The 27990-nt window shown below is 37.7% G+C and overlaps 1 protein-coding gene and 1 long non-coding RNA gene across 4 annotated transcripts in view; both read left to right on the top strand.

Annotated features, from left to right (window-relative positions):
* LOC122521274 overlaps positions 1–12147 on the top strand; it is a 61361-nt gene extending 49214 nt beyond the window's left edge. The window contains exons 2-4 of one of the 3 annotated variants that reach the window (XR_006304716.1): positions 1566–3747; positions 3851–4173; positions 11697–12147. This is a non-coding gene — a long non-coding RNA (uncharacterized LOC122521274). The other 2 variants (XR_006304715.1, XR_006304714.1) reach the window with 2 other exon arrangements.
* LOC122521273 (UPF0489 protein C5orf22 homolog) overlaps positions 1–27990 on the top strand; it is a 443816-nt gene that overhangs the window by 148019 nt on the left and 267807 nt on the right. The gene's annotated exons all lie outside the window — the stretch shown is intronic.

A 27990-nucleotide genomic window follows, 5' to 3' on the forward strand; every position in this document is an offset into this window, starting at 1 on the left:
AGAGCAGAAAATTGATCGTTGTTTCGTTGTTAAATGAGGTTGTAAAGTATACAAGATAAACAAAAAAGACATCATCAAAAGAAGGAAACACAGACGAGGAAATAAATAGGATGTAATGTTGTCTTCGAGTTAGCGAGTGTTAAATAGATTAAGGAGGAAGGTCAAAGAGGCAGGACGACATCGACGGGTTAAAGGCGTCCCATTAGTACTACCGCTTTAAAGCAACCTTCTACGAAACTCCCGCATTCTCTCTCACCCTTAAGCAAGCCGCCTAAGTAAAAATCAATAATTCCTTTATCGTACAAATTAACGTTAAGCATATTCTACCCTCGTGCACGGAGCCTACGGTTGCCGTTACACTGTTTCCTGCCTCCTCTTCCTCCTCCTTCTCCTCCTCCTCCTCCTTCTCTTCTTCTTCTTTCCTCTTCTTCTCTTTTGCTCTCTTTCTTTTTCTTTCTCTTTCTGTTCTTCTCCCTCGCTCATCACTCTGTCTCCTGCATAATATCAACGAGTGTGCCTTGCATCTTATTCTTACCACTCGTGTTTCCTTCTATGAATCTTCCTTTCCTATTTTTTTTTTCTTTTATTTATTTCTCTCTTCTTTAACTAGTTTTCTCTGGTCCGTATATGTTCGATCAAGTACCACTCCTTTCATTTTTTTTCTATTCTTCTTTAACAGTAGTTCTTTTCGAGTTATCGAATGGTATTTCTAATACTTTACATTTCAATATGTTTATTTAAACAACGTCTTTTTTTATAAGGTTTCCCTTTTTCCACCTTCGTATATTTTTTTGTTTGTTTACTCTCGTCTTACTCTTGGAAAAATGCTCGAACATTCTTCGAAAAATTCGCGAGCTATTATTTTTTTACCAAAAAAAAAAGAAAAAACGGCCAAAAGCGTTTTTATATTAGCGAGTGTTTTGACATCCGCTCGTTTTTGTTTTACCTTGCGCGATGGCTTTGGAGAGGGTAAAACACCGTTGTGAGAAAGGGCGCACGTGGGGTGGGAGCTTAACGAAATAAATATGGTATCGTCTTGGTTCGCTTACCGTCCTCGACGGTTCACCGAGCTCGTATAGTATACGTTATTTCACGCTCGGTGCGATAACAAAGCGTTCACTATTAATTACGAACGGCTGCAATTATTTAACGACCGTCGTCCTCGCAAAGGACGCTCAGCGGCATGCGAACTATACTTGAAAACTTCTAACATTGTGTTGTATGGTAGTACTTTGTAAGTATATACTTGTGTACACGTAAGATTGACGAGAAACAAATTGCTTGCGAAGTTAAAAAATATCAAGAGCTTCGTGAGCGATTGCGAGTAGGAAGTGGTAAAAAAATCTATTTATTTGTCTGGAATAAACCCCTATAGATGGCGCATATTGTAGGGACTCGAAGTTTTTTATTCACTTCATTCTTCCTTCTTTTAAAAGATATTATTTATAAATATGTCAAAATATAAGACAATGTTATATCGATTGTTATATATTAATCAAACAACAATATAATTCGAATTATTAATATGAATTTGTAATTAATTATCGATTACTTTTTTGTTTCAGGTAAGAGATTCGAACACGTGGTTGATGACCTCAACACATCGTAAATGATAAAACGTAAAATAGTTTACGTTATTGGACAATGAAATCTGGAAATACCAGTTACCATTCGTAGACTTGATTGAATCATAAACGAAGAAATGGTTGATGGGGAATATTTAAAGGATGGATAGGAAGAAGAGAATACGAAAGCATTTTCGTATAATTGATCGAGTCTAATGAGTTAAAGGGGATGAAACGGTATCGATGATGGATATTAAAGAGTTCTAGGTCATGGCAACGACAGCCTCGAGGGAGAGAGAAAGTACGGAGAACTTGGGTACTTGTTCTCTCTCTCTCTCTCTCTTCCACCTCTTTAGCCCTCCCATCACTCGGTTGGGTCGGTCCAACCGATGTGCAGAGAGCGCTGATTGTAAATTAGTTAAAGGAGATGCTTTATTAGAAGCAGCTGTTTACACCCTGAGATTTCACTTTCCTATTGTTAATAGAGTTTTTGAGTAAAGATCGTTTACTTCTTATAAGTATTCATAACAGTTAAGATAAAGAAGATATTTTATGAAAAATATTAATAATTTAACATGCAATACGGAGAATTAGTCAACCACAGATCGTAGTTGTTAAAAATGTATTCATCTTAAGAGAAACCAACGAAATCCTATCCCATTTCGCCATTACTTGTTAGTCGCCTCGAGACTCGAGCTCGCCAGCGATGACGTTTCAACGTCGCTCTACGCTTACTTTTCAATTTGCGGAGAAATGAAGAAGAAGCTGCACTGGTAGGAGGAAAACGTGTGGGACACGTGATGAGGCATATAACGAGAGTAGGAGGATGAGTGCTATAAAGTAAAAAGAGATAAAAATGTTGAAGAAGAAAATAGAGAGGAAAAAAAACAAAGAGAAAAAGCGAAAGGAGAGTTAGTAAGGAGTGGGATGGAGCGAGTGGGGGGGATGATACTAGAAGAAAGAAAGGAAACGCGTGGCGAAGTAGCAGAAGGGATGGTCGAGTATGAGAAAGGAGAAAAGGCGGCCTGTTACACGAAAGGTGGTGTCTTCCATGTCCCCCAGGGAAATTATTGACAGTCAGCGAGGAAATGACGTCGTAAATACCACCTCGAGCCGAACCCCTCTTCGCAAGAGCATCTACCATCTTCGCCTTTTCAACTTGCCTTCGTTTCTTCTCCTTTCTATTTCTTTCTTTTTTTCTCCCCCTAATACCCACCACCTTATCCCCACTTACTTACTTACTAACTCCTTTTCTTTCGTTTCCATGTTTCTCGGCTCGCTCATGTGGAAGGTATACGTTATTTCCACCGAATTTTTTATCATTGATTTAACATAAGATTTTGAAGATGGCCTTTCGATTGTTTGCTGTTAGTATCTCTTTTCGAATTAATCCATATTTTTTTTTATTAAGCGAAATTTTAGAGAACAAATGAAAGAAGATATGGAAAACTGAGAAAAGAAACGTTAGAATTTGGGTCATATTACTACGATAGAAGGAAATTAAATAGACTCGCAATGAAACGCAACCAGCGCGTATCCTTTTTCGCGTTTACGAAACGTCGTTTGAGATGTTATTTAGTTGGCACGGAAAGGGACACCACCTTGGACTCGTAGCAACTACGCATTAAAATGTTTCCATGAAAAAATTAACTCCGACCTATTGGCAAGCGCTAGAAGAACGTTTGAGTTGTTCTCGTTTTTTTTTTGCTTTTTATCGTCTGCAATTTTGATTTCATTCATATCATTTCCGGACGAACGTTGTAGGTATTATTAAAATGTACAAAGCAGGAATTATTTCCAGTTAACAATGTGTACAAGAGAAAGTTCCCTCCCCTTATAAAAAAATAGGGAGACGGAAGTGACTCGCGTTTTGTTTCTTTCTTTTTTCCTTTGCTCTTCTTTTTCTTCTTCTTCTTTATTGCTGATGTTTCATCCCTCGGTGCGATTTAATAGTTTTATAAAGCCGCAAGCAAACGCTCAGCTCGTCGAGTTAATTTCTTTTTTTTTATTTCCTTATTGTTCTTTTCTTCACAGGTATTTAAATCGAAGAAATACCGTTGGTTTATTAAAAGAAACACAATGCAACATATATATATCTTTCTATAACGCTTATTTTAACAATAAAATAGCAGTTGAGAATTCTTTCGTTTCTCCTTGTATATTAGCAATTTTCATATTTCAGGTATTGGTTTATACATATATATATAGATATATAATAAATTAGATAGTATATGCACATCTATATCGTCGTTTTAGCTGGCTTAATAAAAAGTTCTTCGTGATAGGCGAGAGCGCAGCCGAGGTATGTAGATATAAAGCGAAAAAGGAGAAGAAGAAAGAGGCGAGGCAGCGCTTGGAATATTTGCACGTGGAAAGACGAAACTCGTCGCTTCTCTCGGATATTGCAACCGATGCCTCTCGTTTTCCCTTATCCCCAAGTTTCTTTGCCGCGTGAAAGAAGAAGGAAGAAAGAAGAAGCGCATTATACGTGGAAGCGTTCCTCCCTTTCGCCTCGCGGCCACACGGAGAACAGGGAGTTCTCGCTTTGGAAGAAAAGGGAATGGAGAAAAACGATGCCGCGGAGGAAAATGTCGAGAGGAAAAAAGATGTACGTATCTATACATATACGAAAAGAAAGAGAGAAAGAGAGAGAGAGAGGGAAAGAGAGGGAGAAAAAGAAGCGTAGGCGGCTCTAGGAAAGGCGCAGAAGCGAGCGTCGATGTGGAGAGAGTAGGGTTTCGAGTGGACGCGGGTGGGAGGGTGGTAGAGAGGTAAAGAGGATCGGGGAGGTAGAAGCGAGAGGATAAGGGGTGGTGGGAAATTGTCAAGAGGAAAGGGGAGTGAAAGAAAGACAGAAGAGGGAACGAGCAGCGAGATCCGCCGGCTAAGGGTAGTTATTATAATAAATTTGTCGGGGGTTTAAGAAGCGGAAACAATTCAGAACTGCGAGCGACTCTAAGGATGTGCTTATCGTTGCTTTTATTCAAATGGGAGTGGAAGGCGACGAGCTGCGCCGGATGCGACCTGCATTTCTTTCTCCCTTTTCGCTCCTCTTTTCTTTAGCTTTTCTTCTAAACCAACTCAACGATAGTTTCTTCTCTAGTCGAACACGAACCAATCTGCCTGCTTACTACTTTTCTTTCATTCTCTTTTTTTCCTTTTATCTCTTTGACGATATTGTAGTATTTTTTAGAAGAATATATTTTTTTTGTTGAAAGAATTGTTATTTGTTGTACGTCGATAATATTATAATGACAATAACAAAGCGTCTTCCGCGTATTTTTTATTTGTCTTCTTTTATTATTTCGTCTTCTTTTTTCTTTTAACCCATCTTTCATTTACGCATCATCAATATACGACTACTCCATAAACGCGATAAGAAATTGCCGGCTTGTCTTTAACATTTTGATTCTCGAATTACCAGTTTTAATTTGTAACTTTAATCTCGACGGTCACACCCGGCTCGGCGACGTATCATTAACCCGAGCCTTTCAACGAACAAAACAAAGTTTATGTTCGATTTTGCGAGGACGACAACGCATCTGATATCGGAACGGCATCGACAATTCTTTTTTTAGCGTGAAAATACGATTAAATTAATTTCGTAGCTTTTAAGACCTAAATGCTTCGATACACGAACGGAATAATTGACGGTAAGGAGAGGATAATAAGGAAGGTGTCATTTCTGAGCCCACCTTGAATTCACGTACTTTACGACGTATTTTAACTTGCGTGTAACTTCTTTATCGTTCGTTAAAAAAAAGAAAACGAAGGAACAAATAAAAAAAAAAAAGAAAGGTAATACAGGAGAAAGGAAAGGGCTGACTGTGACTGACCTTATCGACGACAACGACGACGACGTACCAACGAAAATTTCGACTTGTTTTAGGTTTGCCCGTAAGTTCCTATCTTTGTCTTTCTCTTTCTCTTTCTTACCTCTTTCTATCCTTATTTGTTCTTTTTTTCTCTCTCGGTCGTGCACGATCTCCCGGTAGATATAGTTTAGGGCCGCAATAAAAGTAAACGTCCAGACTATCTCGATTTACTGCTTAATTAAACGCACGAGTCCACGAGACAACGAAGAATCCAACCCCACGAGAACTCTGCGTTCTTATTTAAAGTTTACCTTAATACGAGTCCGCTGACCGCAACGTGAATTTTTTATGGCACACCGAGCATTCCTTTTGCGCCAATAAACTGTGTTGGAGAGTCGCAATACCGGCCACCGATATATGTACACATACACACATATATATACATATATATATACTCGGCAACGGTATATCCGTTTAGTTACTTTGATAACGACTACGTTTATTTTTCTTCCTTACGACACTAATAATCGCAAAAACGGTACTTCTTTCCTTTCTTTTCTCTTTTCTTTTCTCTCTCTTTATTTCACCGATCAAAGAATTCGAGGGTCGCTCGGAATTTTTCTAACGTGTACAAACGGATAAGCTCAGATTTAATCTTCCTCTTTCGTTCTACATTCCGCAGCTAACTCGGAAGGTTTCCACATCGTGCAGAAAAAAAATTGAAACGCGTTGTAGTTGTACATATATGCGTATACATGCGCATACATACATGCATATCACATTTGTAGAACTGTAGTTAATAAAATCCGTCGAGAAAAGAACGAAGAGGATGTCGAAAGGATTCACAACGTATTTTTTTGTAAAAATTTAAATTCTTAGTACAAAATAAAAATGGTTCGGCCGGATGAGAATGAGAAAGTACATATTATATATATACATATTGTGTTGTAGATATTCAAGGAAGTAGAAGAAAGCTTTCATTTTTCATTTCGTACTCTTTCGTCGTCTTATCGTTAGAAAGGATAGACCAATGGTGATGGTGATTGTAGTAGTGGTGATGATAGTGGTGGAAGCTCCAGTATCCTAACGTGCCAGCCGTGAAATCCTTCTATGAGTATACTTTTTATCTCTATCTTTTTCTCTCTTAGCGTGGAAGCTGTGTCGGCCGAGCACAATGTCTCGCTGTGGATTTTTCGTATTATCTCGCGCGACATAATATGGGGGTTTATCTCCTGGAATCATGGTGGCTTAGAGAAGCGGAGCTTTTTTCTCTTCAGCGAGTAGACGACTACGACTACGACTACGACGACGACGACGACGACGACGACGACGCTGCCGTTTCTTCCTCGAAGGCAAATCCTCCTTCCCTTGCTTCCTCTTCACTCCTCTCCTTCATCGGAAGACAACGTCTACGAGCCCCTTCGGGGACTTATGGGTCACGTATACGCTTCCGCGCTTCTCCAATTCCTCTTTCCACCCTTCCTTTGCCTGTCACGATGACGCCAGTGGATTTCGCGTGACCTTTCGGAAGGTTGACAGGACTCGAGAAGGTTTCGCTCTTCCGCGAAATATTATACTAGCTCTGACTGTAAGAGGATACGAGATAACGCCAGGATCTTTCGGGAAAATGGAAATAGAAAATATAATACGAGTGTAATCGAAGATGATTTCTTATGGAAAGTATATTCTATGATATCTACACGTGTATAGTTGAAACGAGAGATATACAAAAGAAATTTATTTGCTATCTCTAGTTTTCTTTTATTCCTTCAGGAATATCAATTACAAAAGACTTTGACATTGCTGAAGGCATACAAAAAATATCATTTTAATCTATAATATCGCGATATCGGGACGTCGCCGCCCTTTCTTCGTCCTTTCGTCCACGTACGATTCCACCCTTGAGTCTCCCGAATTCAACCCTCATTCTATATTTCTTGTTGTTTTCTCTTTTTTATTCTCTCTCTCTCTCTCTCTCTCTCTCTCTCTCTCGCTCTCTCTCTCTCCCTTTATTCCTGTAGCTTTTCTTCCGTTTCATACTGAAACTTTCGTCCTCCCCGGCAATGTCGTCCAAGAAAAGTATTGTACTCTTTCTTGTAGCAAACTCGCCAAAACTTTTCTCCCAGAGTTGCGTTGAGACGAACGTAAAATGCCAGAGGGTTTGGAACATTTTCTTCTCTTTCTTGTTCATCGAGATTTTCGAATGTCGTCGTATACATATTTCTGACGTTTCGTGAAAAATTGGATGGTCGCGTTAGTTGATTGTGTAATTTTGTTCAAATCGTCAATCGAAATATTCGTCGAACGATGCACTATTCAAAGTCCGTACGTACGTTTAATCCATTTTCCGGCGTTTCGAATCGGCGAATCAACGGGAGCTCGCTTTCAATTAATTGAAAACGTACGAATGCTGCGCAATCTTTTGCATGGGCGCCAATAGGGATCGATGGCAAAAGTCGAATGGTAGTATTTCGTGAATACCAATTCTGTTAGCCATTAGGAAATTATGAACGTTAATAATATACGATGATGATCGCAACTAATATTAAGTATAGTATATAGTAGTAGTATAATTAATTGATTCGTGTTGTCGCGCGTAGTGTAAATACGTTGAGAATTAGCTGCGGGTTTTGTTCGACCGAATGGAGATCGAATTCCGATATAGTCATACGAGCACGCTTACCAATGAATCTTTTTGTTTGTGCTTTTAAAACTGGAAGGTAATCCTCGATAAAGAGGTGAGTAATTTTATGAACAACTTTTTACATAGTGATTTAATAAAAAGTACATAAAATATCGCGATAAAAAGCTTTGAATTTTTTCGACGAATTTGCAAAAGTCTGCATTTTAATTAATGCAATTTATTTAACGTTTTCATTTTTATTATTTAAATACCATTTTAATTATAATTCGTATAAATGTTAATTAATTTTTGCAGTCTCTCTGAGATTACTTTTTAATAAAAATATAACAGAAAGGCTGATTTATCCTATTCGCAGGAATATCGATTATTTCTTCGATATCGATGCTAGAAGGCGTGTTACGACGAATCGCTCGATTAAGGTTAATCTTCCTTCAGAATGCGTGTCTCTCATAGGAACCGCCAGATGACGATGACGATGACGATGACGATGACTTCGATGAAAGCTCAGAACGATAGCGCCAAGGCACCACGCAGTGCCCTGCAGGATGCCACTCTGATATCCCGTTGAGAACCGACAATTCGTATAACTCGTACGGTTTTCAACCTCGTCGATTACAGTCTTGCGAGGGCGTACGTCGATCGTGCGATTCCATCTGCGTAGGTGGCGGAAGATGTCGTTCTTTCGACGATTTCTTTCACTTTTAAAATCATTCCGATTAGATCTAATTAGAAATTAGAAGTAGATTAATAGCTTTACAAAAGATTTCCGTCCGCTTTTGTACTCATTTTTATCGTTTCCTCCTTTTCATTATTTTTTTTCTTTTCCTGTATCTTCCATTCTTCTCACCCGAACATATTTTCGTCATTGATCATTTCATCCACCTTTATTTCTTTTTTCCTTCTATTGTCATCTTTTTTATTTCTGTACGACTACAATAGTACTATATTATTTTATGTTTATAAGCTCGGAAGGGCGACGCATTCAATTGAAAGAGAATAAAGAAGGGTTCATAATTTTTAGTTTGCACGCTGTAATATTCGAACTTTCCCGTTGAAAAGGTTTTCCTCTGTTTTTTCTCTTTTTTTTTTCATTTTCATTTTTCTACGACCGTATGGAAACGTTTCTTACTTAATGATATCTCGCTAATTGTCGGTATCGAAGCTGTTACTCTGTCATCTGGTAACTAATGCCGGTGCATTTGTTTTCTATCATATTTCGAAACATTCACATTTGTTAGGGTTGAAAAATACAATTATTAAAGTTGGATCGCGATATAATAAGCGTCCGTTATAAATAAATATATATAACATGCATATACGCACGAATTTTATACGTTCATTATTTTTCCTGTATTCCTTTCTTTTATTTGGTTGCAAATCGGCGTGCAGGGAATACGTGTACGTAATACATACATGTATATGTATAAACAATATTAGGTATATGTAGCACAGGAGAAAATCTTTTTGAAAGTTACGGCAGAAGTGTTTGGTCGCTCGCACACTTCGAGTAAAACTTTGTTTTCCAAAGAGTCGTTCGCGTACCTTCTGCTATTCGCGTCGTTGCTGGCACGGTTCCAAACAGCCCTGTAGAATGTTAAGATTGCATCCTTCGTTTATTTACGAATATTTTCTATCTGGCACGCATACCTCGTGCTTTCGAGTTATCGCGACGAAAGACGTTTATTCGGACGTTATTGCGGAAGACCAACCTCTTCTGGCACGAAGATACGCAATATGCATACACGTCCTTTCTCCATCTCTTTCTATTTATCGTCGTGAGAGAGATCGTTGAGAAACGGTGTGGTTCGTTGATGTACGCGTACATTTTTACGTGCTTCTCGAATAGACTTACAAATATATATAAAGGCACGTATCCTGTGCTTTGCCGACAGTGCGTCAGGTGGTCTCATTTTCCGTTTCTCACGGACTTCAGCCTTTATTATATCATTCGATCACAATGCGCATCGAAACATCTCCAGATCGAGTAAAAGCAGTACACCTGCAGCCGGCTGCAGTTTCGACTTACGCCATGAAATAACATCGCCGTTAAAAACGGCACACCTACCACGCCAACAATGACGATGCATCGTCGATCGGAGATATACGTTTATCATTGCGATTCTTTATCGCGATAGATGCCTCCTGCCACATAAGACAAAATTTGCCTTTGGCATACTTTCTTTTCTTTTTTTGTTCTTTTTTTTTGTGTTTCTTTCCCGATATCGAGAGAGAATATGGAAAACCATCCGAGTTTTATCATTGTAGTTTTTGATCGGTATCTCGTTAAGACAAAGGAGAAGAAACGAATGGATCAGGCAGAGAACTAAAGTCACTGACATAACAACAAGAATAACACAGTTGAAATGGGACTATGCCGGACACATAGCTCGCATCAAGGACAATAGATGGAACGCTAAGATGCTCAAATGGAGACCATGGGCGGGAAAAAGAAATAGAGGTCGACCAATAACTCGATGGTATGACGATATCAAGAGATCAGCAGGACTACCATGGATAAGAATCGCACAAGATAGGAATAGATGGAGAACGTTAAGGGAAGCCTATGCTCAATACTGGGCGCAAACGGGCTAAAGAAGAAAGAAGAAAGAAGAAGTTTTTGCCGATATCGTTTTTGTATTTTCGAGAGAGGAAGAGAGAAGAAAGAGACGATGGATGAATCAACTATCTTCGTCAGCGTCTATCTCCGGGCGCACTTAACAATTTCCGGACAAAATTGGAATGCGTAATCGTTTGCGCGAGCGCGAATGTCGTGGAAAATTATAGTCTCGGCAAGTAGGAACAGGCTGTGGAAATAAATCGTTTTGAGTGGCCTCTAGGCTACTGGGAGATAGGTTTTGTAGGACTGGTAAGATCGACGCTCCTAGACGCGTATCCACGCTCGGCAATTTATCAGCTTCTTGCAGTACTCACATTAATAATGGAATTTATCAATCCAATATCGATCTATCCTACCAGGACCAAGGAAACTTATATCTTTGTGATTCCGAATCATCCGCCAACCGTTCATCATGTCGATCATCAACCATTGCTACTTCAAATTTATCACTCTTGATATTGATCTCAACATTTATAACGGTTTAGAATCTCAGTATTTGAATTATATCATGTAACATTTATATAGTTATTATTAATGTATGGTCGCGCATCACATTTTCTTCTCGATCCATCAGCCTAATACTGTCTCAGTAAACGTGTTTTTTGATGCGATTATCGTATACTGAAACCCCATAATTTAGATCAAAAACACGTTACAACGATTATCATCAATATCCATCCTGTCGTCTCGTTTTCCCTCTCTCTTTCTTTTTTTATCATATTTATTTTTCCTAAAGAAATAAGCGCAATTCCTGTTCTCTTTCATTCTTATTTTTTCCGAAACTTCGATCACTTCATAGTAGCTTGTTGCGTGCGTGCGTGAGAATCGGCTACTCGTTTCGTAAGTCTTACTTCGATCTTTTGTGAATTATTTTCGCCGTTCGAACGAGACGAAAAGAGACGACGTGCGAAAGAAAAAATGAGCGTGCTATACTCGCAAACAGTTTACCTTTTCTGTAACTTTGTCTTACCTTTTTTTTTACTGTCTTTTCTTTCTCTCCTCCTATCTTTCTCTTCTTTTCTCTCTCTTTCTCAATTTTTTTCTTCTGTTTGCAGGACGATTGAAATTTCTGGCACGGAAGTCGCGCGAGTTTCGCTCAACATTTGCGATGCGTTCTTCTACCGGTAGACACCGTGAGAATTCTTCTAGTGTCTTATTCTTCTTCGTGTAGACGCACGTGGATCGAGAAAGTATCCTCTTGGGCATTAAATGATGCTTCTATACAGATCTATATATTCTATTGGTGTATGTAGTATTTAAAATACAAATTTTCATTTTCCTCCTACGAAATATTACACAATAAGCATTTCGTTGGAATAATGTTGTTAGTACATGCAGTACAAATAAAAAATATATTTAGAGATGATGACATTATAGGTCAAACGATTAGGATTTACATATGTATATACCAAAGAAAGGAAAGAGAAGAAGCATCTTATCGAGTAGAGAGAGAATGTAAATAAACATCCTAACCATTACAAGTTGGTTTATAGGTTTCACCTTAAAGAACGGCTTACGGTGTTTCTTTATATAACTAGTTGAACGAGTAACGTGTCAAAGAACACACGTCTATACTTCTCTCTTATTTCTTAGTGATTTTGATTCGAAGGTAGAAACATTTATAGCCATTATATTCTTTATCCCGGCGTTCATATTTTTGCTACAAATTTATCATTGCAAGTAACGTTTCTCGAATAGGCTTGCGGCAGAAAAAACTACAGGAGAAGGTGAATCGTTTCTATAGAACATTCGTTGTGCGTAAACTTTAAGAAAGGCTAGGGGAAAGCATCGTAGTACATAATGCTAGGTCTGTTATTGCAAACTAGTAGTAATGTTAGTTATCCAATATTCTCACGTCTTCCGATCATAATTTTTATGTGTATGTATGTATGTATGTATGGATGTACGTATTCGTATCTTCGGTTAAACGCTATTGCGTTTTGACGATGTCGGGCAATAGTTGCGCGGTTGCAGGGAAAGAATAAAAGGTATTTACCTTTAGCAGCGGATATGTGTCAAAAGGGCCGGCCCTTTTTTCTCGTTGCGGCCACGTAGGCATGCCAGTCCGTTAGTTCCACTTTTCTCGCGTCATGTGGGCCAATCTCATCTTTCCCACACTTGCCATCTCGCGGTCATTCTTCTTCTTCTCCTCTTTCTTCTTCGGGTTCGTCTTCGTTTTCGTTTCTTACAACGGCATTCTTCGGGCTTGCACCCTGCAATCTTTCGTAGCCCTTTGCCGCCTGACTCTCCTCGTACTCTCTTTTGCCACGTTAATTCTAGGGCTCCGAAACGCGCATCCTCGAGAAATCGTACACCGTCGGGGAAAGGTAGAATGCACGAAGGTAAACGCCACGGCAGGATGTCTACGTTCTAAACAATTAAGACGAGATCAACGTTCCATACGATACGAGGGTATCTAATTGAAATAAAAATACGTGAGAAAGTAGTAAGCATTGAGACGAGAAAAAAGAGATCTCCATATTCACGCTCGATTCAAGTTCTTAGATAACATTAAGAATTTTTTTATTATTTAAAACATTTTAAGATAAAACAAAAGAAGAAAGAAGAAAAAGACCAAGGAAAAGAAACGAGAGAAGGCTGTCATCGCGTCCCTTCGACCGTATATACTACTCTCTTTAAAGTTAAGTACACACAGTTTAATCGACGCTAAAAACGGTTTCTTTATCCTTAGTGAAACGCTCGTTTTTTTTCTCCTTGTAGGAAAGTCATTTACGTTTACATTGTTTACAGCCTATTTTATTCTTTCCCTTTTTTTCGACCATTTCTTTCATACAGCCATTTTAATCTTTTAGTTTGTCAATCATTAAAATAAGAATAAAAAAAAGAATATTATTTTGTTGCAACAAGAAGTGACCAGAGAGAAAATGTTTTATCTCTTAAGTCGAATAGGATGAAACGTTCATTGTTAAGAGGAGATGATGCGTGGAAACCGAACGAGTAGTAGTGTGAGAGAGAGAATGGAGTTTACAGGGTGTGGACGGTATTCCCTCAACCTCTTTTCGAGGCCTGTTTGTGTAAAACCGCTAAGTGGACTTTGCGGCACCAATGTGAACCGTCGTTTAAATTGACCGATAAGAATAACCACGAAAACGGTGAAAACGGAGAAAGTAAAATCATTTTGGTTGTCCTTTTATAAGGGGAAACGACGAGGGTACAAGTGTTTATACACACATCTCACGAGTCCTCGATATATGTTATACTACTTATTTACGTTTGATTTTACAGTCGAAAGTCGAGAGGATTATTCGCGATTCAATTATTCCGCTCTACGACTCAATTGTTTTAGATCTCGGTCACGAAGCGCTCGTGATCGGTCGTAGATTATCGATCGGCCAAGCAAGCTACCGCTAGTGTATCCAGTATAAATTGTTTCAGATCGCATCGTCCCCCTTGTATCTTATTTCTTCTTATCATCAATTTCGCACGTTTTCCTTCTCTATCTATGTTTGTATATGTATATGTATAGAGTACTTTTAATGATCTTCGATGTAATCTCCTCAGATGCGCATACTGAATTCGAGATAATACAAGTAAGGTATTCCGTGATGCGGTTTCTCTTTCAAACAAGATATCTCTTTCCGATATTCACCACTCTAGTATACTCTTCATAACAAGATATTTTCTTTTAGATTTTCAATATTTTTCTTAGATATACGTAAACTAACATTGTTAATAATATTGTCGTTAAGAAAAAAAAAATAAGAGATAGATAATAGAAAGTATTAAAATTATTTAATTTGATTTGGGCATGACTTAAGTATAAATATATCCATCCGTAATCGGAAACCATATGTACGGTGGTTACTCCGGACATCTAATTCGCCCTAACCCGCATCCAGGTAAAATAATATTCGGAAACACGTGCTGCGAATACGAGCCTCGTCGCATCCTCCTGAAAATCTAGGAGCTCGTATTAGATTCCTGGCAGCCTAGACGTCGATAGGATTTCAAGAAAGTTAGAGCAAGGCATATAAAAAGCTTCCTAGTTATCACGATGTACTTTACGTCTTCTCGAGAATTCTTTCCGTAAGAACGATCGTGAGAACCATATGGTTGTACGATGGAATTTTAACACGACGATGTAGATCCTAAGATTTCCAGTACATTTTTCAGCTAGTTAAAAATTAACTTTCTCAAAGTTTATAGTTAACCGCCGTAGGGATTTATTAGTTAGATAAGGGGAAAGTATATATAGAATATTGTTCTATCTAACAATTAATTTGTATACAAACATTAAATTATCGCAAGTGCTAATTAAAAACAAAATTAATGAATAGTTTTTATAATGGTAAAGATTTAAAAATTACATAAGACTACATTGCCAATCGCAAAAGTGTTATGAGTAAAATAATAGATTATAACATATATATCTTTAGTTTATTAAGAATGTTATTTACTTTTCTTAACGAGTTATATTGTGTATTGACCATCATCATTTCGAGGTTATAGTTTAAGACTATTTGATTCAAAACCGCAAGGATGAGCAATGGCAAATCCAAGAAGCAGTTTTAGATGTTCCAGTGATCGATAGTCATCCGTTGATTGTACACTCTCCCCCCTTTCATATTTCTCTTCTCTTTCATTTCTATCACCGCTCTTCATCCACGACGCACTTCTCGCTAGTAATCAACGACAATCCGAGCACTCCATCGCGGTTCTCACAAAGACATTGCCGGACCATTGTCCTTTGAAATGGATGGAGAAAGGAAGGCCTTCTTCGGCAAAGCATCGAGTCCACCCTCTCTTTGAAAAGCAACGACGTTCGTTCCGTGATGTGGTCGATGCGATGGTCCTCGTTTCGGCTTTCATGTAGATAAGACAACGCTCCAAAATATCTCGATTTAACAAGCAATCCAAATTTCAATTTATTGACTATAACGATTTCGAGGATACCATTGAAAATAACGAGTTTTCAAATTCGTAACTTATTTTCCAAAACGTTTCGTAAACACATCTCGATATAGAAATAATAAAGAATAATGATTATACTATTACACGCGTATAATATTTATTAACACACAAAAATGTTACTTTGTATAACTTTTCTTGTTCGGGTAATTTGTGTCGTGTCGCTTGCAGTTCCAGGAAACTATGTTTCGAAGTCAATTAAAAAACTTGCCCAACGAAGATTATCTTTTTGATCGAATCGTGCAGACAGTGAATGAAGATAGAGAGAAAGAGAGAGGGAGAGAGAGAGAGAGAGAGAGAGAGAGAAGTGGCATTAGCACTTAAACTGTTTTATCGAAGACACTGATCGAGATCCAAAGATACGGTATGAATATGTAAATGACAGGGTTGTTCGTTGGTATCAGAGACTCTCTCAGAGTACTCTCATCCAACTGATTCACGATCCCGCGATGGACCGCTTCCTTTAACTTCGAAGTCGAGTGGACACGACTCCTCGATCGCCTCCGGGTCGATTCTCGAAACACGTAACCGCCTTGGCAGTTTGCGCTTGTCCTCTTGAGATCAGCGGCGTAGGATCGATTTCAGAGATTCGCCCTTCTCGTTTTAACGACGTGAGCATGCATACAGATGCGAGTCTGTAAATGTAATTGCTAATGGAGCCTTTAGATCGATCGATTCGTTACGCTTTAGGCCCCTCGTGTATCGGAATCGATAAACGATCGTTACAAATTTCGATGCAGTAGTTAAGACGATAGACTTTTCCTAATAATATAAATGTCTGTTTTTTTTTAAATGAGATTTAGTCTAGGAAGAGAAACAGTGACAATTTTAATAGGAAACTGTATAAACGTGAGAAGGAGAAATATAAATTACTTGTGTTGTTCTTGGAATGAAATAATGACAACGGAGATACGAGGAGCACATAGATACTCGCTTAGCTTTTCAAGTAAAATTTAAACTGTAAAGGTTCGTGAGGTACATTGGAGAAATGCTCTCTCTCTTTCTCTCTCTTTCTCTTTCTTAAGAAGCCTCGCGATCGGATAGGATCTTTTGAAGTCACTCGGTGATCCTTCGATTCCTCGCGATCGAGCGGAGTTTCTCGCCGGAATAAACTGAGAGTAAAAAGTTGGGAAGAGAAGCTTGCTAGGTCGATAAGGATAGACGATTGCAGTGGTTACAGACTCAGACTCGGAGAAACAGCTATTGCACCAGCAACAGCAACGACAATTGCAGCAGCAACTGCAGCAGAAGCAGAAGCAGCAGCACCAGCAGCAGCAGTATTTGTCGTGACACGTTTGCTTGGATGTTGTGGCCCTTGGAGTGCCCGCCGGCTCCTCGCTTTCCAATGTTCGTTCGTTCACGATTCCGATAGGTCGAAGCGATTCGAGATTCGAGTGAGGATAACATTGCTCGTTGTACGATCGTATCTGTCTGTCAGTCGGCTTGATTACGCCTTTGACGGTAGTACCGAACCTTAGTCCGGTCAATTAAAGTTTAACGTCTCCTCCAGTCTATGTTATTCTCATCCTTCTATTTATCCTCTTACTCTGTACACTTGGAATAACATAGTTCGATGCTCGATGCCGAAAGGTATGTATAATATTGAGACGTCGTTTGAGTTTTACTCTTTATTTTATGTTATTCTCCTGCATGTTGAATGTACTGATTCTTCTAAGGTAGATATCTTAAGAAGAAGGTACGTATCTTAAGAATCAAGAAAAGTATTTAAAAACTACATTTCGACGTTATGAGATTGGAAATTGTAGCTCTAGGCTAGAAATAATATTGTAACATATCGTTCATACGCGTTCCACTTAGGTCAACACGAAGATTAATTATAAGGAATATTTTTAAACGATTACAAAATAAATAGAAATTGAAGAAAAATACTTATCTTACGTTCTATGACTTTTTTATTCTTTGATAACGATCGTATATCTCGTTTCTATCAAGAGAAAAAATGAAGCCTAAACTAAACTATTTTTGAGACTAAGGAAAGTTCATCTGGGTATGGGCTTTCTCAGCGTGGGGCCTGTTCTTTTTGGTCGGTGACATTAGATGCCGACTAGGGGAGGCCACCACCACAAGTACCATCGCCACCATCACCGTTGACAACGACATGCGTTAAAGAAAATTTGGACCAGAAGCGGGCAAACGTAAGACAAAGCAGAGCGTGACAAAAAGACAGGATAACGTCCGATGAAATAAAGGGAAGGGCCGAATCCTTCGGTGTTGGGTTACTCGCACAAACTGTCTTTCTTGAGCCGTTGTTTTAAAGAATATACATTTTGAATCAACTCCATGAAAACACCCGATTCTTTTCTCTTTAATATAATCATTTAGAAAAATAATAAAGAAAAAATAGAAATAGAAAATAATAGATAAAAAAAATAAGACTATTTGGAAAGATTCAGGTTAAACGGTCGACCGAAGATAGGACAAAATTCGATGGCACGCGAAAATGCGGAAATGTTACAGATTATTCTGAACGGTGAACGATCTCTCTCGTGTTAGGACAAGGTTGATTTTCCGAAACGAGCGACGCGCGATTTCACGGGCGTTAACTCGAATCGAGCCGAACCATCGATGGGCGCTCGATCGCGACAAGATAAATGACCGTGTGTCCGGTCGACCAGCAAACCGGCACTATTCTCCCAATTATGTGGGGTCGATGGAGACCCTGGTGTCCACCTGTCGCCGGCAACGACATGATTGATGGACCACACGCGCGCGGTACGTGCCTTCTCGCGATTTCCTACCGATCCATCTTCTTTTACGGGACGCCACCGATATTGTTTGGCCGAAAGGAGAAAGAAAGTTCCTCTAAGAAAAAGAAAGAAACATAAGAAACAAAAAATCTCTTCCTTTTCTTCTACTTTCGATAAGTCTCTTACTAAAGAAACGTCTATATAATCGTTTAGTCATCAATTTATTTTCAATATTCTTTCTTGTAACTTATAACTTACCGATTTCGAAATAAAATAAGAAGATTCTTAAGTGCATGCGTATTAACTTACTTATTTACTTATAATGTTTCCTTCGATGATTAAAATTGAATGTTTCACAGTCGAGTACACACATGCCATAACTGCGGTGACTTTCAACAAGCAACCGTTAAACCAGATCGATATAACGTCGTAATCGCGTAAGAAAGATTTTTCTCTGCAAACTTGTGACCCATTTAGTCGAGATATCTAACATAATTGTGCATTGCCGTCGTATAAAATATCGTAGGACGTTACAAAAGATGTCTACCGAACGAACGAACGAACGAACGAACGAACGAACGAACGAACGAACGAACGAACGAACGAACGAACGAACGAACGAACGAACGAGGGCTTTCAACGAATAGTAATTTCAAATCATAAAGTCATCTGTGTAGCGATTAATTCTGTTTGATTGCTTCTACTAACCGGTTCGGTAACTTTTCAAACCCTTTCGTACCCGAGAATCGCTAACGAATTAGAAAAATAAGATAAAACGAAGGAAAGTGGAATTGTCTTTTGTTTTATCGCTGTATCTATTGGAGCATTCAATGGATTCAAGAATAAGGTTGATCGAAGTTGAAAGCAAAGGGATGAATGAAAGGGGGGTGTAGGGAGAGGGGGAAGCTAAGCGTGCGTGTGACTCGACAAAGCAGAGGCGATAATAATAACCATTGACACCTGGTTGTTAATTGAAACGTGCCTTCGGCGGCCGTGCACCTTCCCATTTTAATCATTATGATTATGTATTTATAAACGCTACTTAGCATTCGTCGAAGAAGCTTAGAACTTCTTCCGTCGACTCCTCTAGCAAGCAACATGCCGTTCATTATGTTTTTATTAAAGGAGAAAAAAAATATTGAGATAAGGGAAAAGTTCTTTAATTATTTATAATTATTACTATTATTATTATTATTATTATTATTATTATATTGAATATTTCATTTTATTGATACAGTTGCAAAAACGTAGGAACGATGAGATATAATTTTATTACGAGAGAAAGATAGATTTATTGTGCGATAACGGTTTAACTCTCGTAAAAGAATTATGCGGCAAGTAATCAGTGGAAAAATCAACGAACGTGTACGGTGTTCTTCCTAATTGGAAAATTTGTATTTACTGAATAAACATTATATCGATGATGATACAATTTTAATGCTAAAAATCGATAAACCAACCGAGTTAATTTTCATGTTTATTGTATCTATCAATTGATAGACGTGAATTACTCTCTTCAAATAAAGAAATAAAAAAGATAATAAATGTAAAAATGTGTTGGTTGTATGATACCATGCGTGATACAATTGTATATTTCTTTATTTATTTACGAGATAAACTCATTAATATAGAAATTTTACAAAAGAGGTCAAATAAAAGGGAAAATAATAATAATAATAATAATAATAATAATAATAATAATAATAAATAATAAATAATTTGTGCATATTTAATATGAAAAATAATATCTTTTTCTTTTTCATTTTAATAATTATTAATGAAAATGCATTTAAAAACAATAAATATTTAGATGTATTGATGACATTTTATTATATTAAATATATTATATTAAATTGGATTTACCGTAATTACATTGCATTTGACCGCGTTCGTAGATATGTTAACATTTAGAAATAATATTCCTGATACATACAATTACACAATGCTGCGATACTTGCTATTAGACAAGAATGAAGAAATAATTAGTAAAAAATAGAAGAAACCCATTATTGTTACACTCTATACATACATAGATACTATATGAATACGTACACGAATATGCATATACCTATGTATCTTGAGATATATAGAAGAGAATCGCACGTAGAGAAAAACGGAAGAGCGTTCGTAGATTTATGTTCGTCGCAGTTTTCATTTTTCACCGTCTCCTTCCTACCGCGGTGCGGCGACCTTTATTATTTCGCCGGCTGTATTGTACGTCGTTACCCCGTTAGCCCGTAGATGAGAAATTACCGTTGCTCTCTCGTAGGACGAGACCGTGAATGCCGACAGTGGCGTACAATCGAAAAATGCGCGCGCACATTCTCCTGCAGGAGAGGCGGCAAAAACGAAACCGACAATGGACCACGAGATTTCGACTTGAATCGTATCAATCGCTGTCGAGACACAATCGTTTCTCTGCGACGTGTTACCTGATCCTCTCTATCTCCCTTTTTCCCTTTCTTTCTTTCTCTTTCTTTCTTTCTTTCTTTCTCTCTCTCTTCCTCTACTTCCTGCACTGTTTCGACTACACAGCCAGAAATTTATCCCCCTTTCGCGTTGTTGTTCGAGAGCAGGACTACAATAGAGACCCATCGATACGTCATCAATAGCTCCTAGGGTACTTACCTCTATATACGGGAACCTTTAGATCCATTTCTACGCGTGCCTACCCTACTATACTGTAATAGAAGTCGAGGGCTAAGCTTATAAATATGTGGTAGGTTTAGCGATTCGATAATTATTATTATCCTCAATAAAGGAAAGGTAAGGCAGTTTTAACTTAGCATATAAAATGAAACATATACTACTGATCAGAAAATTTGAACTTACTACGTATATTCAGAGTAACAGAATATTTATGTAAACAAAACGAACATCTTCAAAGTAACCGAGGTCAAGTTATTTGTTAAAAAAAAATTACTTATCAATACTATGTTTTACATTTTGTATTATTTATTGTTATCAAGGAAATGAGTATTTTTTTTCAAATTGTCCTTTCATCGAAAACAATCGTTCTTTTGTTTTCATGATAATTTGACATATTCTGATTATTCCGTCAATTAAATTTTTCAAGTGTTTCTAATTGAATATTTTTCCATGCTTCTTGTAGAAGTTGTCAAAGATATTTCAAAAGAAGAGTTTATTTCTAGCAATTGGATACAAAAACTATGCAAGAAACTATACAATAACGATAGATTATTTCTAAATTTATCGACATATTCGATATTTACGAAAATCAGACCGGTAGTGTAGATATAGTATAATCAGTTACAAAAAAAAAATAAGAGAGAACAATATATTTATGCTTTTTCGTTTTTTACATATAATTATCATTATCCTTACGAATGGGTATTCTGAGAATTTAAAAATTGGAATGCCATTTATATAGAATGCTTACGATAATGAAAAATAGATATAGAGTGATGGGTTAAAAAACAAAATAAAAAACAACGAGGAAAAAAGAGAAAAAAAAAATGGAGGACAATATATTTATTCTCTTTCGTCTTTTACATAAAGGGTTCATTCATGAATATAAACGAGTATAAATCAATGTCGAACGGTGTTAGAGGCATCGCGCGGAAGGTCGATGGAGCGAAACGTAGCCGCCTCGAAGGTCTTTTCCCCTCTTCGAGGAAAAGCATGGTGAGCATAGAGAGCGATTGAGTGCAACGGGGTCAGGGGGGCTATTGCGTGTTTTGCGGAATGGAGAGGTGTGTATTTTTCTCTCTACGTACGAGTACCAGTCATCGTTGAGGATCGACCCTCCTCTTCGATACGCATTGACGTTTATTGCATTGATATTAATCGATCGGGAAGGGTCGTCGTAACGTGGCTTACATTCTTCTCTCTCATTTTCTCTCTCTCTCTCTTTCTCTCTTTTATATATCTACCTACCTGTTTGTATCATGTTCGAGGCGAAAAATGAGGGATGTTTGTTGACCCGCAAACACGATAGCCGTAATATAAATGTAATGTCAAAAATCGAATAGGTCTATTTTGATTTCAAAATCGTTCAAGTAACTAACTCTTGAATATTGACAAATCACTCTCGTGTTTCTGTACGTCGTCTATAGGAAGAGAATATATATCATCATTGTTAGATCTTTGTTAAAATTACATAAAATTCAAGTTAAAACTTGTCTTTTATCGTTAAACGAACGATGGAAACAATGGTGTTACGGTTTATCGAGAAAAGAGAAAGCAGATCTAAGGTATTCAGAGTCAAGTTGGACGAGATTTAAAGCAGACTAGCGTAAAGAATAGTCAAGAGCCTGTTCAATGTTGATGGACTCTATTATACTATTGTTGAGCGGCTTGAAAAGGCCGACGAAGCGGTGCTTCTTGCCGTAGTCGATCAGATATCCAGAGTTTCTTTTCAACATTCGAAACCTCCGTGGAAGGATCGATCCGAAACAATCGTTTCTTCAAACATCTTAGGGCCGATTTGCGATGTAATACCACCGGGCTTTGGCTTTTTCGATGTTTCTTTCCCCTTCTTTGCACACAGGGTGTTCGATCCTCACGAGACAGCTCTTTACGTTCAGTTCATTTTTATTTATGTATTTGTTACATTGTTTTAACGATGATGATGATAATAGTATACGTCTTGGAAATATTGATAAAACATTTTATTTTCTTACTATTACATACGTAAATTTTATAAGTCTTGGAAAATCTAATCGATTTCATGAAAGTAAGAGAAAATATTTGATCACCGTGTACATTTGAACGACGTGGACACATTGAAACTGAGTGCAGTAGTTAGAGATGGAAGAGAGAGAAAGAGAGATTGAATTCTCTTGAGGATCTCTTTGGATCTTCCGTCTCTTGGAAAGGACGGGAGCACCCCTTTCCTTTTTCTTGTTCTTCGAGAAGAGCTTTTTCCCTTCCTCTGTGAAATCACCTGCACTCTAATCCTTGGTTAGTTCTATGAGCAAGTGAGCCCTTCTCGATTCATCGTATCGAATACCCTAATCCTCCCTATTAGAGTGACTTTGGTCAAATATCGGTCAGTTCTCGGGGTCCGAGTACAATGCCAAGCACAATGAGAAGCTCTCGTTTATCCGACGAGTTCGCTTTTCTCGACCTCTTCGTATCTAACACGACGATGACGACTATGCAAGCTACTTTTTCTTTCAAAAAGCCTACTTTCCTAGCTTTCAGCGATTCGACAGGATTATTCTGCTCTTCTGGCAGGGTTTGATAAATATACATAACTACGTCTGTATGTGGTTACATATATGAATTTCAATAAAATCGAGATCCGAGTATTCTTCACAGTTACATTTTCTCCCGTACGTTGTACATTGTAGAATAATAATATTCCTAACCTTGAATAAGCCGCAATTTTATTTAATAATAAGATTGTTCAGGAATTGCATGGTTTGTTGAAATTATGTCATTTTCAAACTGACGTATGCGTACTTAAGTATGTGCTATGTATTATATCTACGTACGTACCTCGGACATACGCGGAATGAGAATTGCATGGCACATTTTCGTTATGCACGCATAAGGATTCCATCACGCGAGCTTTTTCACAAAGACGTAGGTACTTATATGTACGAGCGTGCACATATCTGATCGGGTTGTAACTCTCGTATAATTGCAGCCCTTTTTTTTTTTAAGAACAGAAAAAGGTATTCTTATGTAAAATCGCACCGATCACTTCGGTGCACTTTCACTCGTGCGCATCTCCTTCCCGTAAAATTTGACGAAATTATCTTGGCGCTTGTAAAAATGAAATTTAATCTTTTTTTCGATGTTTCTTCCTTTCTTTATGTTATTTCCGTGTTGTAAGAAAAAAGTCGAACATTCGCTATACCTACCATCGGTAACGTTCATTATATTTATGATCGACGAAGTTTGGTTTACGGAAAATAGTGAGTTTAGCAGTCAGATTTTGCGGCAGATTAGTTCAGGATCGTTCAAGGGGTCCGGTTCTTTAACCAGTTCTGCGAGTCTTCGTGACATTAATCGGTTACCGGTTTCGTATTATATGCCGCCCCTATCTTTAGACTTCCGTACACGATAATAATGATTAGTAGAATGATGAAAAGAAATTACGTTACGAAGATAAATAAGGATAAAAAAAAGAAGATGAAAATCAAATCGCTTCTTTCCATTCAACGGAAATACATAAATATAATACACGCACACATATACATGCATAGACAGTCAAATTCAATGTTATTTTGGCCGGTTCGTTAAGTCGCTTTTCCAATTAGTGCCGGCTTCGAGTTCGACTAAAAGTCCGGATTTTCGAAGGCGATCGTTAATCATTTAAAGCTCCCTCGGCACTACGTTCACCGATTTAGTAATTCAAACGCGGTTCATTTCGTGCGGTGAGCTCAATTAAAATTCTTCTCATCTACGTGCATACGATGAGAGAGAGAGAGAGAGAGAGAGAGAGAGAGAGAGAGAGAAAGAGAGAGAATAGCTGGATTCATGGAAGTTGAAGAAACGAATCGAACCGACCACCGTTTAATTAAGAAACTTCCCCATCGAGTAAGATCATCCTGAGAGTAACTGTGATTTTAACTGCCTCGATATTTTTCTTTTCTCCATTATTTCGAACTAATGATTACTATTGAAAAAGTCGGAAAATACGTCAACGAATCAATGCCTTTTATGATTTCATACAATTTATTGATGTATGATCGTATAAATATAACCGATCTTATCGAAGTAAGTGCAATTTATATGAAAAAGAAAGAATCGAGACGTTTAATGTTTCCGGAAGAAAAACGCCAAAGATTAGACGACGATGATGATGATGAGTCGCGAATCGAATCGTATCGAATGAAATCGTATGAAATCGAATCGATTTGAAGTTGAAGTCGGAGGCCGCGGGGTCTTCGTCTCGGTTCATCTTCAATCCGGTATCTCAACGTAGGCACGTCCACCAGTCCAGCTTTCGTTTGGGCGTGGGACTTGTTCGTGGTTCGTGGTCGGGTCGTTAATTATGGAACGCCACGGGTTACGTTTCAATGGATGATTGATGAACGCGCGGCGATCCTCATCTAACCTCGACTCTCGAGAGAAAGGGAACTCGAGGGTGAGAGAGGGCGAGTCGAGAGGAGCTCCTCCGGTCGAGGAGGTTCCAACCACTCTGAAAACAGGTTTCTGATTGTTCGGAGAACTCGATATATCCTTGTCTTGCTCGCTCCTGAACGCACGACCAAACCGATTCAGTACGATCCTTCGCTATCACAGCATCCTCCTCCCCGATTCTGTGGCTCCGTTCAACCTCCAAATTGATCCTTCCAATGCGGAATTCAATTCTTACGGGATACACTCTACGCTCATTTTCATTCATCCTTTTTTGAAATCTCCCTATTACAGGTTGTCTTTTATATTATGAAGTTACGTTTAAATTAATTATTATAAATAGATATATGTATATGTGTAAAGAAATACATAGGTGTCTTATTATGTAATCGTACCACAGATTACAAAAATTTTTAAAATGTAAAAGTTTCTTTTAAGGAATGGTAAAGAATTAAGGGGTTAGGTTTAGTCAGAAGCATGAAAAAATGAAATTTCTTAATAATTTTTTTCAGATAGTAATTTAATTTATTTTATAAAGCTAATAATACAGTGTTATTATATAATGTTCAACTTGACTTTAAATTTAAAAAAAAAAATTAATTTTGGTCGAAGTTATTGCCATTTTTCTTGGACCTCCTCTCACAAGTAGTGCTTTTTGGTGACCATCATAACTTTATACTAGTTCATTAAAAATTAATCAAACAAAAAAAAGTTTAATAGCAAATCTAGAACTTAACCAAAGTTTTTTTTTTTAAATTAACAAAATGATGGCTTCTAAAAGCTTACCTTGAATTTGCAAGTAAGAAGTCAATAGTTTACTGTTAAAAAAAAATCGATGTTTTCAACAAAAACAAAAATCCTTCGATCAATTACTTGTTTTTTATCCTGTATAAATTTCATTCGAATCCATCGAGTGGTTCTTGAATTACAGTGATTACTGTCTTCGAGAACATAGTTTCGAGAAAAACGAGTTTAAAGTTTTCGTCTTGGTGCAGTATTACTTTAGAGCTCCTCATTAATTTTCGGACATCTCGAAAATTATTCATTCAATTGACTTGAAATTTTCAGGGAATATTTTCGAAACATTATACTACAAGAAAATGCAAAAAAAAGAAATCAATTTTATAAAAATTCTGACTATCCCTAACCCCTTTCAGATAACGATGAAAAAGGATTGATGTTAATGATCCAGATGTAATATAGTCGAGAAAAAAAAGGTACTGTCGCGGAAGATATTGGTATCCAAAGTGTAAAGGATCGCATCGATCATCGTAATGACAACTATAACGACGATAACGAGGACGACGACGACGACGACGACGATGATGATGATGATGACAATGATGGTGATGATGATGATAATGATGAAGTTGATGATGATGATGATGATGATGATGATGATGATGATGATGATGATGATGATGATGATGATGATGATGATGATGATGATGATGATGATGATGATAATGATGATGATGATGATGATGATGATGACTACGACGACTACGATAACGATTAAAATGGTCAAGATGTAGATCTTAGCTAATTATTAGCTCACTTTATCGCTTCATTCTCGTGGAACAAATTCTCATAAGATTTTACAGGAATCGTTAAAAAGCCAATTACCATCGTAACGGTTTTGCAAGACCGATTTCATTGCGAGTATCGGCAAGTTCGACACTTCATAATTTTTTATCGAATCATAATCGATTGATCGATCCAATCTATACAGTATTTCTATTTGAGACGATGAAAGCGAACAATCATATCAGATATAAAATTGATATATTACCCTTTAACGTTAGACTTTATTAGATTGTTCGTTGAGAAAGTTTTTCGATCGTAAACAGTTTAAATGGTTATACAAAGATAATCGAATTTCTTTCAGTCATCGTCGAGATACCGCAATTGTATGCTCGATTATAATTTTTGTTCTTGTAGTTTTTATTACTTCGTTTATGGATTCGCGATAAAGACGATAAGGAACGTAATTTCTTGTAATCATCGTCGTCACATTATCGCAATTGTATGCTCGATTACAATATTTTCATTTTTATTTGTACTTGTTTATTTTTAATGATTCGAAAGATTCGCAATAAAGACGAAAAGAGACGTAATCCAGTCGATCTTCGATGTATGATTTTAGGCTGTGTCGAGAGAAAAGACTCGATACAGTGAAGGCAGGCAGATGGATACAAAGGCGCGAGCGAACGTAAAAATGTCGGTGTACGTGCCAGCACGTTCGGCTCGATCACCGAGGCGAGATAACGCCCTCGGCTCTTCTTGCGCATCCGCGAGATCACGCAAAACTTGCACGTATCCTGTCTTACGTGCCTTCGTCCGATCGCCTCCGAGAAAAAGGCACCAAATGGAACACGAACGACGTTTACCAGACCCTGTGTGCTCGGGCTCTCTGACTTTACAACCTCTTCTTCGTGGCATCACTCGCTGAACAATCTTGTTAATTGCTTAGTATAGAGGGTGTTGAGTTTGGTCAACAATTTTGTTGGATATAACGATATATAAACGTAAGAGATTAAAAAGTTTTTGCCTTCGTTTTGTACTCTGAATCGGTATAAAATATTTTATTGAATATTACGATAATTGCAATAATAATAAATTCAAATTTAAATTACTTGATACTACTCACGGCAGAATG

The sequence above is a fragment of the Polistes fuscatus genome, unplaced genomic scaffold (assembly GCF_010416935.1).
Source record: "Polistes fuscatus isolate 324 unplaced genomic scaffold, CU_Pfus_HIC Scaffold4, whole genome shotgun sequence".
Classification (NCBI taxonomy): Eukaryota; Metazoa; Arthropoda; class Insecta; order Hymenoptera; family Vespidae; genus Polistes; species Polistes fuscatus.